General features: G+C 43.7%; 1 protein-coding gene across 1 annotated transcript in view; it reads left to right on the top strand.

Annotated features, from left to right (window-relative positions):
* The window catches only part of SHCBP1 (SHC binding and spindle associated 1), an 80304-nt gene extending 74285 nt beyond the window's left edge, over window positions 1-6019 (top strand). Inside the window, exons 18-20 of the transcript XR_006211952.1 lie at window positions 2693-2776; window positions 4776-5025; window positions 5685-6019. The gene's annotated coding sequence lies outside the window, so the exon portion shown is untranslated. The remainder of the gene's footprint in view (window positions 1-2692; window positions 2777-4775; window positions 5026-5684) is intronic.
* Window positions 6020-13703: the final 7684 nt, after the last annotated feature.

Here is a 13703-nt window from a genome sequence, read left to right as displayed (position 1 = left end):
CATCTACCCAACAAATATTTATGTACCATATACAATGTGCTTTCCTGATGCTGGGAAAACAGTAGTAAATAATAGACAAGCCCCTTCTCTTCTGGGGCATAAGCTCAGAAAGAGAGAGAAAGAGAGAGAGAGAGAGAGAGAGAGAGAGAGACTGATAATATAAATAAATATATAAACAAGATAATTTCACAGTAGCAAGTGCTAAGTAGGAAACAAAACTGGGTGATGTGATCAAGTGTGAAGGGGCAGGAGGGAGAAGCCCACTTTAGATGGAGTAGTCAGGGAAGTCCTTTCTGAGAATGTGGTATTTTTGTTGAGCATTGAATGGCCAGAGGTGTCAGTCACACAAAAATCTCAGAGAAGTGTTGCAGGTAGAGGGAAGAGCAACTGCAAAGATACCCAGGAGGGAAAAGTCTTGACTGGACAAGGAAATGGAAGGAGGACAGTGTGGCCAGAGAGTTATAAGGGAAGAGGATGGCAAGGAGATGAACTTGGAGAGAGGCAGAGGCCGGGTCATGTGGGGCCCTGAAGGACTTGATAAGTCATTTATGGGGTGGCCTCCAGAAGTCATGAACACTGGGGTCTTCTGGTCGAGTGGCAGAAGTGGGGAAGCTAGTGTTGCTCTCTCTTGAGCCATGGCATATTGACTACAGAGTGCTCAAAGGTCCTTCCTGGGGTTTCTGTCCCAGCAGAACCCTTGAACCCCCAGTGACTCTCTACTGGATACCTGGTCATCTTGGTCCCCAGGTCCCTACATGGAGAAGTTGCTGTACAGCAGCCTACTGAGATTAGTCAGGATTCTTAAGTTGCAAAGAATAGAACCCAACTTGAATTAGTTTAAGCAAAAGGGGAATATTTTGGAAGCACTTCCAAGGTACTCCGACTGAGGACTGAAGGAGCTTATTTACCAACTTCCCATCTATCTATGCTTGAGATCTGCCTTGGAGGAAATGTTCAATTTGCCTTGTTTGGCCATAAAAATCTGCTGGCAGAGAATATTTGAAAGAAGCAACTTTGGATTCTAGAGGTGTGTGCTCAGGGGCTCAGGGGATGCTGTGCTACAACAATGCTCTCCTTTGAGTGCTTTCCTCCCTCTTCTTGGTATGTCAGCTATGGAGACAGTGGACTAGACAGAAGCCCTGTTTGGCTCTGTGTTTTTTCACAATGGTATTATATCCTTTTGCTGAGTTGCTAGTTGCTTTAGAATAAGGGTTGGCACATTTTTCTCTATAAAGGGTTAAATGTTAAATATTTTAGGCTTTATGGACCAGATAGTATGTCTACTCAACTCTGCTGTTGTAGCATGGAAGCCGCCACTGATAATACATAAAGGAATGAGTGTGTCTGTGTTCCATAAAACTGTATTTAGGAAACAGACAGAGGTTGGATTTGGTGAATGAGCCATAATTTGCCAAACTCTGTTTTGGAACTCCTCTGTGGTCATGATAGGAGAGGTGAATAGGGGGTTCTATAAAAAAAGGTTCCTTCCTTAGGTGAGATAAAGAGGCTTCTCTGTCAAGGGATGTCAGATGTGTTCTGTGGGTCTGCAAGTTGGAGATGTGAGGGGAATTCCCTTTAGAAGTGGTGATGGATTCATTGAAAGGTGAACTTTAAAGAACTTGCCAGCATAAGGGTTATTATAGTCCAGTCCCTATAGAGATGAGTTTGACTTCTGCCCTCTTCCCTTTTTAAATTCCTTTCCAAATTCCCTGAGGAACAGACATGCTCTGGCCATAATTTCTCCCCTGGACCTTCCTAATATGCCATGTCATGTTATGCCATGTGACCCTTCATAAATTGAAATGACTGGCTATCCCTACTTTCCTGCTGACTGTTATCTTGTTGAATTGACCATCCCCTGAAAGCCCTCTAGAATCTGTAAAACTTGTATTTGACATCTTTTGCACACCATTACCTGCTTGCATTTTGATAAACCATATGGGTCAAATATGTGTATTGGATCATGGAGTAATGGCAGAACTAGAGACCATAGTAAATAAGTTGGCACATTCCAAGGGTGCCAGCCACCTGAATGGCCATAAAAGACAGTGATGAACACTTTACAGGTCTCAACAGTAAGTTGAACACATGTGTGTCGATGTCTGATATGGGTGTACTGTACAAATGCACACCTGTTTAAGGGTCTATTATATGCAGCACTTCCCAGTTTTGCCTGACTATGGAATTCTTAACTGTGGAGCAGAGCATAAGTTTGTAAGCCCTTGTTCTACTCATCTTACATTTTCTGACTGATAGATTATGGCTCTGCCTTAAGGAACTCTATAGTTCCTATCTGATATATAAAACTGGAGAAATTTGGAATCTTCAAGGCACAGAGTCAGGCATAAATTATGGTAAGTGCTGAAAAGCCTGGCATACTTGAACATGTCCAGAATTAATGGACAGTGCTGTAAACTGTGAGGTATTAGAAAGATAGATCAAACTCCAGAAATGACACCCAGAAGCCTCCCCTCCCGCTGACCCTTTAGGGGAAAAGTGGGGACAAAACTGGGATGACACTGGAGAGGACCATGTAACTGGATGGAGGAGTTTTCTCTGAGACAGGCTTGAGGCACATTGTAAGTATGTTGACTGATGGCCTTGTGAAGGTTGTAGTCAATCAAGGAATGCAAAGCAAACAAGCCTGGTCATCAACATGTGTTTATTGTGTGCCTACTATGTACTATTCTAGGTACTGGGGATACAGCAGTGCAAGACAAAGTGTCTGTTCTCACAGAGCTCACATGCTGTTGGGAGAAGTACTACAAATAAACAAGTAAGTGTAGAATATGTCAGATGATGAAAGATGAGGCAGAATAAATTGGCTGAAAATGGGGGTGATGGGGAGTTTGCTTTTAACAGAAGGTAACCAGTGAAGGCCTGCCTAATAAGCTGACATTTGAGCAGATACTGGAAAGAAGGTGTGGTTATCTTGGACAAGGCTTTGTGAGGCTGAGGGAATGACAGGCACAAGACACTGGGGAGCAGGGAGGCTAGCATGGCTGAAGCAGAGCCAGTGAGCTGAGGAGGAAATGAATCAGAACATCAGGCAGGTGTCGGATCATACAGGGCCTCCAGGCCTGGTTAAGGACTTTGGATGTCCATGTAAGAATGAAGGGAAGCCAACAGAGGGTTGAGAGCAGGGAGTGACATGGTGTGGTCTATGTTCTAGGAGCTCCCCTGCAGCTGCTGTGTGGAGACCCCATGACTGCCAAGGCTGGGAGATCAGTGAGGGATTATTAACAAAATGATAGATCAAGGGTCATGGCCTAGGCCACAGATCTGGAGGGGATAAATGTAGCCAGACGCAGAGTAAGTTTTAAAGCTAGAGCCAAATGGGGCACCTGGGTGGCTCAGTCGGTTAAGTGTCCTACTTCAGCTCAGGTCATGATCTCACACTCTGTGAGTTCAAGCCCCAGGTCGGGCTCTGTGCTGACAGCTCAGAGACTGGAGCCTGCTTCAGATTCTATGTCTCCCTCTCTCTCTGCCCCTCCTCTGCTCATGCTCTGTCTTTCTCTGTCTCAAACATAAATAAAAACATTAAAAGAAATTTAAAGCTACAGCCAAATGTTATTAACACAACCAATGAGATGGTTGTATGGAGACAAAAAGAAAGAGTCAAGGGGGACTGAAAGGCTTCCTTGAGCACCTGGAAGAATGGCATTACCTATTAGTTCTTTTCATTCAGTCAGTCAGTTGACACATTATCATCAAGTGCCTTCTCCATACCAGTGTTGGGGCTAAAACCATCTGGGAGTGGGGTGCCTGTGTGGCTCAACTAGTTGAGAGTCCAATTCTAGATTTCTGCTCAGGTCATGATCTCACAGTTCATGAATTTAAGTTCCGCATTGGGCTCTGTGCTGACAGTGCAGAGCCTGCTTGGGATTCTGTCCCTCTTTCCCTGCCCTTCCCTCTCTCTATCTCTCAAAAATAAATAAATAAACATAAAAATTTTAAAAAACCATCTAGGAGATTGACATGTTTCTTCTGTGATGGAGCTTCCACTTTTAGTGGGAAGACATAGAACATGTATGAACACACAGATATTGAGATGGAGGTGAGTGCTATGAGAAAAACATGAGGTAAGATAGAGAATGACCAAAGAGGAGGTTGATTTAGCTCAGCTGGCAGATGGCCTGTTCAAGGGGTGTCATTGTAGCCAAGACCTAACAGAGAAGGAGTCAACCAAAGGGTGGGGGGAGTGTATTGAAAAACTTGAAAAAAGCGATGAGGAAAGGCATGCTCAAAGCACCAACGAGCTTGGCATGCTCAAGGCACAGAGATAGGCCCAGTATGGTTGGAACCTTGAAAACAAGGCAAAGATAGATTGCAATGAGGTTACATTGGCAGGAAGGGCCAAGATACCAAGGATGAGAGTGTGGACTTTACCCTAAGGGCAGTGGGCCTGAGGAGGGACAATGGGCCTTGGATGAGTCTGTAGGAGGAGGCCATGGGGTGAGTGCCATGTACATCTGGCTCCAAGGCCTCATATCATCTACTCTTTCTGTTTGGAGCTGGTTTTCTTTGGTACTGGCTGCTTCTAGGAGGGACAAGATGGCAACGAGCCCTGAAAACCCACCTCAAAGCCAGCCCCACCTCTGAAGGCTGCTCTGATTTTTCACCTGCATTTTACAACATATTAGTTTCATTAGCCTCTGATGCTATTTTAAATTCTCTAATTAGACAATGTTGGGTCTGTGTGAATCCATGAAGAGTGATAGAGTGAAAAGAATAAGTAGGAAATTAGCTTAGCTTAAACCGTTAATTGCTTCCAGGAAGACAGAGAACATGGAAATACCCACCTGCAGGAGTTTGTCAGATCTTAAGATTAAAGAAGATATTTCACTAAGCTGGTAATAATCACTCCTAAAGAAAAAAAAATTTCCCTTCAAAACAGAAGAAAGAAAAACAAATGAGGCTGTTACAGTTCTTTTTTGTTGCTACACCAGTGTCTTCAGGCCTCTGGATGAAAGGACTCCATTGATGCATTAATTCTAATAACCAAGCTTCAAACCACTAAGACAGGTGGGTCAGGGTGGGGAGGGATGGGAAGAGGTGAGAAGTTTTTCAGTGACAGCCCATGAGCCTTCTTAATGTTGTGACAGACACTGCTCCTTTTCTCTCAACATTGCTGCTGCCACAGCCACTAGGCCATATCTCAGTCCTTCCTGCCCTAGCATTGTCCTGGCTGTGCTTGAGACCCTCTCCTTAACCCCGGGGGCTATACCAGCAGGGCCCACTCTGAGCCCCAAGAGGGTCATGTCCCAGAAGAGCTTTTCCAGCTGAGCTGCTTGCACACTCTAGTGGGGAAGGAAGATATGTTTATTGAGCAACTCAAATCTATGTCCTTTTCTCACATTGCACTGCCTGTGGCACACTGTGAATTAATATGCATTTTAACAAATTCTGTAATTAGCTTGTGAGCTCCAGCTTTATTACAGTTTTTGATCCTAAAAAATCTCTTTGTTGGCTGTATTTTAAATATACCTCAAGGTGGTGAAGTGGGAAAAATAGATGAAACAGGGCTGGGAAAATGTTGATAATTATTACAGCCAAGTAATGGGTACCCAGGGGTTCATTATTCTATTTGATATTTATATATTTGAAAATATTTCATATAAAAGGTTAAAATAAAATAAACAAATATACCACTATGTTTTGTACTTATTCTGTTTTTATTCTAGGAAATGGCCCCATGTGTCTGACAACTCCTGGAGGCAAGACTTAACATTTTTGCCAATCCACATGAAGGAGAACTTTCTGGAAGAATGATGTGTGTCATGGGAAGCATTCCAGCAGAAGGCTTTGAGATGACCTGTAGCTGCTAAATAAACATGGTCTCCATTTGGTCTCCCCATCTTACTGTTTTCCCAAAGACCTAGTGCATCTGTAGGACTCCCTCAGGTGGCACTGGGCTGGAGGAAACCTCTGTGAGGCTACCTACTGCTGGCCTTGACTGTGCTGTGTGATTCACTTGGAAAACCCTGTCTCCTCATCCTGTTCTCTTCACATCGAAATTCCTCCCTGACTATCCCAAGTAAAAGTGGATGTTGCCTCCCTTTGTTCTTCTCTAACAACATTGGTTTCTGTTTATCTGGTGTTGGAATGAACTGTGTGCTGTCCTAGGGGGCTGGTGCCATTACCTGAGGCATGACTTGTGGTCTTCTGTGAACAGCAGGCTCCAGCTCCAGCTCCAGAATGCTGTCTTCCTTTGGTCTCCTTTTCCCCATAAGACTTTCCTGACATGGAGTGAAGGGCTGGGTGGCCCTGTTTTAAGGACAGGGGAGACCTGAGTAATAATCTTGGCCCTGCCCTGCATAGCCTCCCACTGAAGCTCTTGTATCTGAGGCATGCCAGTGATCTCCTCTAGCAACCAGATCCCCACCTTCCTGTGGTGTCCCTGGGCCTGACCACTTGGCTCATTTTGCTGGAACTGGTGTCTAGCTGCTCCTCTGCATGGCAGAAAAGTGTGATACATGTAGGAGGGAGAGGCTTGTCTCCAGAGGTGCTCACATCCCTGCCTGCTCATGACACTAATTAGCAGAGACACATCTGGACACATCTGTGGTGTGGGGCACCATGGCAGCCTGAATCCATCTCCTCCCTAGTGATGAGCTGTCAGAATCCCCAACATGTCAGCGGCAGAAGAAAGCAGACGGGTCCTCTTCTATTAGTGAGGGGTCAGACGCATTGTCTACTTTTTTCTTCTCTGAGAGCGTCTCTTGGAAAGTCCCTGGAAGAAGGCCCAGGGAACAACTCTGGTAAAGGTGTCCAAACTCTTTCTTCCTTTCACCCTGGGCTTGAAGAATTAAATGACATTGCTTTATTTGAGGAAATTTCAGGGGCTTCTTTTGTCTCCAGAAACAATAGAGGATGGGAAGAAGAGAAATAGCCAGTGTCTTACTGCTGTTCCTCCAGTGGCTGATGGTCTGTAGGGTCCCTTTCAGACCAGCTCAGAAGTGCTGAAACCTACAGCTCTCTTCAGAGAACTCCTGAGATTGTAGAATGCACCATTATTTTGTGGAAGAAAGAATACATTTAACCTGTGACATAATGCTTTGTTATCACTTGGAATTTTTCTTGTGCCCATATTGGGAAGAGTTCTTACATTATTGAGAAGAGATTTATTTAGATATAGATATTTTTCATCCTGTGCTATTTTTCACACACACAGATAAGAAAATATAAGCAAAATAAATTGGTTAAAATACTTCACAAACTTCTTTGTGTTCAGAACCTGAAATTTCTGAGTTGTATTTTGATGAGAGTCTTTGATATCTGTGTTTTTCTACACATTCTTGTGCTGGGTGCTATGAACAGCCTCAGTGAGCAGCATGTCTGGGATTTTCTTCCAAGCATGGTCACCTTTTCTTCAATTTTGATGTCTGTAGATAGGCAATCACAACTGGGTCACAATTCTGCCTGGCCCACTGTGGTGGTTAAGCCACACCCCATTTTCAGATAGTTTTAGAGTTAAAGGAAGATGATAACACAGCATGTTACCAGAAGAAGTGTTATCAAGATATAGGAAAAAGGGAATGGTGCAGGTGGCCATTGCTGTGAACAGGAGATATGAAGGGAGATACAGAAGGCTTCATGGAGAAGGTGGACCTGGATCTGGGCCATGACCAGGTGGAGAGCAAATGGCAGAATGTTTTAAGTAGGAGCACTGGTAAGTTCACGGAGGCTGGAAGTCCCATGAGCATAAGGGAGTGGGAGCCAAGGACTGTGGGGTTAGTCTGAGTGGCAAGGAAAGCCACAGAAGTTTTTAGTCAGGCAGTGCTAGGTGAAAAAGTGTTTTAGGAAGAATGCTCTGGGGTGTGGAAAGAGACTGAGACAAGGGCAACATTCAGGAAGCTGATGAGGGAGCTGAGGGATGAGGACAGAGAACCTGGAGCAGTAGGGCAGAGATAGGTCAGAGTCATGTTCATGGCTGAAAGTTTCCCTGTGTGGCTTCCTCTCCCCCAGAGATTCTGCGTTTGAACCAGTGGCTCAGAACCTTGCTCCCACCCACTCTCCAGTCCCATGATCCACTTATGGGACCATTGTCTCTTCCAGCAGCTGAAGCCCCTGAGCTGGTGGTTCCAGGTCTTCCATAAACAGGGCAGCATGCTGCCTGTAATGACCTAGGCCTTTCAGACACAAATGTACTGATGTGGGTTAAGAGGCAGCCATAGTCACCGGAAACTGCGTTTTCATCATGAAAATTGGATAACGCCTCCTTCTTTTAAAGCAGTGCTTGACTGCGCTGCAACAGGGAAGCTTATCCATGTGGACCTCCCAGCTCCCCACCCAGGGATGGCATCTGTGTTGTCCAGAAATGCCTTCCCTCAAAGGTGACCAAGACACTACAAACTAGACAAATAAGCCAAATCTTCAGTGGCTGCCAGTCTAGGAAGCAAGAGGAGGAAAATTGAGGAAGCTACAGGAGTGCTGGGTTTTTGAAGAGACCTCTAGCTCAAAAGAAGGGCATTAATGTAATGATGACATGGTGGAGAGCCCAGTCAGTGCCCCTATAAGCCCTAACAGTTGTTGTCCTGTCTAGATCAAGGCCACTTGAGGGCTTGGTGCCAGCCCCAGAGGGCCCCTTCATCCCCGCACCCTAATTCCTTCCTGTGGTAACCTCCCTGCCACCTCATGGAGACCTCCTTGTGTGTGCAGGCCCATCTCCGAAGTGACTGGATTGAAGCCGTTAAGCTTAAGTCTATTATGACTGAAGATGGATTTAATTCACCCCAGAGGTGAAAGCTAAGTGCACTGATTAGCAGTGCCATCCTGCTCATGAAAAAGGGTGGTTGAAGGGTGTGTTAACTGCTTAATTTTTACATGGGGTTGAAAATAAACATCTCTTTAAGTTTTGAAGGCTTAATGAATCATAAGATCATTCTAAATTACACACCACAATAATATTCAATTTCTACACATTTCCCCATGTTTCACAGCATACTGAGATTCCACAACTCTTAGTAGTGAGGGCTATATTTCATTGATGGTAGGAGGTAGTAGGGATTTGTTGAGAATTTCCCTCAAAGAAGATGTGTGCCACATGTATATGCAAGTGTGAGCAACTGTACACATGCATGTGTGTAAGGTCAAGGTTTTGGGGAGTGGTGTCCCCATGCACACCATTGTTGGCATTGTTTCATAAAGGGGAAGCAGTCACAGCTGTGCCTCTCCAAGTCTACCAGTGGGTACACATTGGGTGCACATGAAGGTGTTTACAGACCCTGATACTGTATGAAATGCACACAATGCCATGATGCTTATTGCTAAAACTGGCTTTGAAAAGTCCCTTACATGCTGGCCCAGTGGAGTGCACAGGGCTTTGTATGTGCAGCACTGTGGAGTACTTCCTGGGCACACCATGCTGAAGGCACTGAGGACAGTGGAGACACAGCTGTGTGACCATACTTTCTCAAGAGGCATCAGGTTGCTCCAGGGCCATGGACATGGATGTTTATCCTGCAGGGTTTACTCCATTCAATTTGAATAGCAAGTCCCATGAATGTTAATTTCTGAAAATAGACTTGTTGCTTGATGTCCAGATCAAATAAGACAGTGGGATTGCATCTTCTACACTGAGTTAGAGTCTAAGGGTCTAGCATTCAGTTTGACATCTGGCACACAGAAAACACTCAGAGGCTGTAACAGTTACAGGAGAGTGATAGGTGGTGGAGTGTCAGAGCCGGCATCGACTTTAGAAATGAGGGCAATGGAAAGGAGTTTTGGCAGAGGCAATGCTTAAACTCAGGCCTGCTGGCTCCTGCCACATCATCAAGCTGCCTCCCTCACACACCATCTGCTGTCACCTTCGATCACTTTGGTTGATACTCCTTACCTTGTTATGGACAGACATGAAAATGACTGCTTGGTGTTGCCACATATTGTGGGGACTCTTTTGATTTGGGGAAGTGGCAATTGGTGAAGTCTCATTGGCAGTCCCCAACCCTGTATTTGTCATCTAATATTAATTTATTATATTTATTGATTATTTCACTGCTAGAATGTAAGCACCAATGTAAAGGTTGGATTCTTTATTCGTGTTTTTTTCACTGGTAGATTCTAAGTACCTAGAACAGTGCTGGCAAATAGTAGATGTCCAGTTAACATTTGTTGAAGGAAGTGAAGTCAATAGCACATGCAAACAAGTGCATGCATGCATGAGCACACACATGCACATGCACACACACACACACACACACACACACACACAATGGTGGAGGGTTGACTTTAGGGAACAAGCCAAAAATCTGCCAATTTAATGAGGCTTGGCAACCATTAGCTCCAGGAACAGATGTGGTGTGATCTAGGTTGAAATCCCAGCTCTACTACTTATAGTTTACTTCTCATCCTACTCTGGAGATGAGGAAACTGGGAGACTAATAACAATATCAACCTCATAGGGTCCTTGTAAGAATGAAATGAAACAATGGGCATAAATTATGTATAGAATGTTTCCTATGTTCTGTGACTATGTAAGCACATTTTATATTACCTTATTTAATCCTCATAAAGATCTTGAGACACACACGATGATTATTCCCCTTTTAAGAGATAAAAAAAAAACCTGAGGCATAGAGAAGTTGAGTGATTGCTAAATGTCACATAGTTTGTCAGTGGTGGGGCAGGATTCAAACTCAGGCCATCTGGCTATAGAGTCTTTACTCTTGTCAAACTGGGAAATTTCACCTAGATGAGTCCAACCAATTTCCAAATCCAAGTGCTCTTTTGGAGCTTCCTAGTCTTCCTAGGAAAGGTTTTGCCATGCTGTTTTTTGCCATGTGGCCTCAATGTCAATATCAGCTGCCATATTTGTACATTCTGATCTGCTGAAAACACTGGTTGCCTTTTCATTCAATCAGGCACCATGTGTCTAATTCTTCTTAAAAGAAGGCCTTGAATATTCATAAGGAATATTTCTTTATGAGTATCACAGTTCCTTTGTCTGTTACTGCTGTTCTCTGCAATAATTAGTATTAGCTACTGACTTTGTCAGCTGCTATTTGGTCTCAAAGTCTCAAGGAGATTCTATGTTCCATAATGATAGTGTCCTACATTTATCTCATTAGGATTGATGTCTCAAACATCCATAAGGTAGGAGAGTGGAAATCAGGCCTAAGGTCCTAATGTCTTAGGAATACTCCATCTAAGTAATAATTGCATTTTCTGATTTCATGGAGATTTCTTTGTGATCCTCACTGGATTTGCATTTGTGTGACTTCTTTGAGTTTGATTTCATGAAAAAGGGGCATGTTACTTCAGATGTATATGCATGTACACACAGTCACATGTGGAGCTAAATTGACAGTCCAATCCCATAAGATCAGGGAATATTTCTTAGTAGAGACCTTTGCACTGAAGAGAGGGGGGCAAATTATGAGAGAAGAAGGGGAGGCCATCATTACATGCATGTGATGAGGTGAAAAAGCCACCATCAAGGATAATAGGAAGGATTTAGGATGGAATAAAGAGAAGAATGAGACAGGACCTGCAATATGAAGCAGGAGGAGTTCAGTATGTCTGAATTTAGGAGAGGCATGAAGGGACACAGTGCTTACCTAAGAGTTTACCTGCTGGACAGAGCCTACGAAGTGAACATTTCACCTTGAACCCTAGCTCACTGTGTAATCCTAGAAAATTACTCAGCCTCCCAAACCTCCCTTCTCTCATTGGTTCTGAGCTTGAGAAATGTAAGACCTGTCATGGAACTGGCCACTAGTGATTGAGGAATGGTATGTACCTGGTGCTCTGCTACTGGTGTTATTTGGGCATGCAGTGCATCTCAGTATTGCAAGGGGAGTTTTCCAGACTCAACTCTGAATACAGTGTTCTCAAAAAACAAAAAATCCAGGGGTGCCTGGGTGGCTCAGTAAGTTAAGTGTCCGACTGCAGCTCAGGTCATGATCTCACGGTTTTGGGTTTGAGCCATGTGTCCAGCTCTGTGCTGACAGCTCAGAGCCTGGAGTCTGCTTTGGATTTTGCATCTCCCTCTCTCTCTGCCCCTCCCCTGCTCACACACTTTCACTGTCTCTCAAAAATAAATAAATGTTAAAAACAAAACCCCCCAAAAAATCCAGGGCTGGAAGTAGATTTATCACCTGAGGATGTGGTCTCCCTGGTTGAGTTTCTCACCATGTTGTGATTCAATGGTTTTACAGCCTTCAGCATGTTCCGGAAAGCTGACACCACAGTTGGCAAGACTGTCTTTCTTTTCTTTTCAATTTTGTTTATTTTTAAAAATTTACATCCAAGTTAGTCAGCATATAGTGCAACAAAGATTTCAGGAGTAGATTCCTTAATGCCCCTTACCCATTTATCCCATCCCCCCTCCCACAACCTCTCCAGTAACACTCTGTTTGTTCTCCATATTGAAGAGTCTCTTACGTTTTGTCCCCCTCTCTGTTTTTATATTATTTTTGTTTCCCTTCCCTTATGTTCATCTGTTCTGTGTCTTACAGTCCTTGGGTGAAGTCATATGATATTTGTCTTTCTCTGACTGACTGATTTCGCTTAGCAAAATACCCTCTAGTTCCATCCAAGTAGTTTCAATTGGCAAGATTTCATTCTTTTTGATTGCCGAGTAATATTCCATTGTATATATATATGCCACATATTATCCATTCATCCATTCATCCATCGATGGACATTTGGGCTCTTTCTATACTTTGGCTATTGTTGATAGTGCTGCTATAAACATGGGGGTACATGTGCTCCTTTGAAACAGCATACCTGTATCCCTTGGATAAATACCTAGTAGTGTAATTGCTGGGTCATAGGGTAGTTCTATTTTTAACTTTTTCAGGAACCTCCGTACTGTTTTCCAGAGTGGCTGCACCAGTTTGCATTCCCACCAGCAGTGCAAAAGAGATCCTCTTTCTCCTCATCCTCGCTAACGTCTGTTGTTGCCTGAGTTGTTAATGTTAGCCATTCTGAAAGGTGTGAGGTGGTATCTCATTGTGGTTTTGATTTGTATTTCCTTGATGATGAGTGATATTGAGCATTTTTTCATGCATCAGTTGGCCATCTGGATGTCTTCTTTAAATTTATTTTTAATTTTTAAAATTTTTTTACATTTATTTATTTTTGAGAGACAGAGCACAAGTGGGGGAGGGGCAGAGAGAGAGGGAGACACAGAATCCGAAGCAGGCTCCAGGCTCTGAGCCATCAGCAAAGAGCCCGACGCGGGGCTCAAACTCACAAACTGTGAGATCATGACCTGAGCTGAAGTCGGATGCTCAACCAACTGAGCCTCCCAGGCGCCTCTACCATTTGGATGTCTTCTTTGGAGAAATGTCTATTCATGTCTTTTGCCCATTTCTTCACTGGATTATTTGTTGTTTACGTGTTGAGTTTGATAAGTTCTTTATAGATTTTGGATACTAACCCTTTATCTGGTATGTCGTTTGTAAATATCTTCTCTCATTTCATCGGTTGCCTTTTAGTTTTGTTGATTGTTTCCTTCACTGTGCAGAAGCTTTTTATTTTGTCGAGGTCCCAATAGTTCATTTTTGCTTTGGTTTCCCTTGCCTCTGGAGATGTGTTGAGTAAGAATTTGCTGCAGCCATGATCAAAGAGGTTTTTGCCTGCTTTCTCCTCAAGGATTTTGATGGCTTCCTGTCTTACATTGAGGTCTTTCATCCATTTTGAGTTTATTTTTGTGTATGGTGTAAAAAAGTGGTCCAGGTTCATTCTTCTGTATGTCT

Source organism: Panthera tigris, chromosome E2 (genome assembly GCF_018350195.1).
Source record: "Panthera tigris isolate Pti1 chromosome E2, P.tigris_Pti1_mat1.1, whole genome shotgun sequence".
NCBI lineage: Eukaryota > Metazoa > Chordata > Mammalia > Carnivora > Felidae > Panthera > Panthera tigris.
The sequence above is the reverse complement of the archived record's forward strand: the minus strand, read 5'-3'. Positions and strand labels throughout refer to the sequence as shown.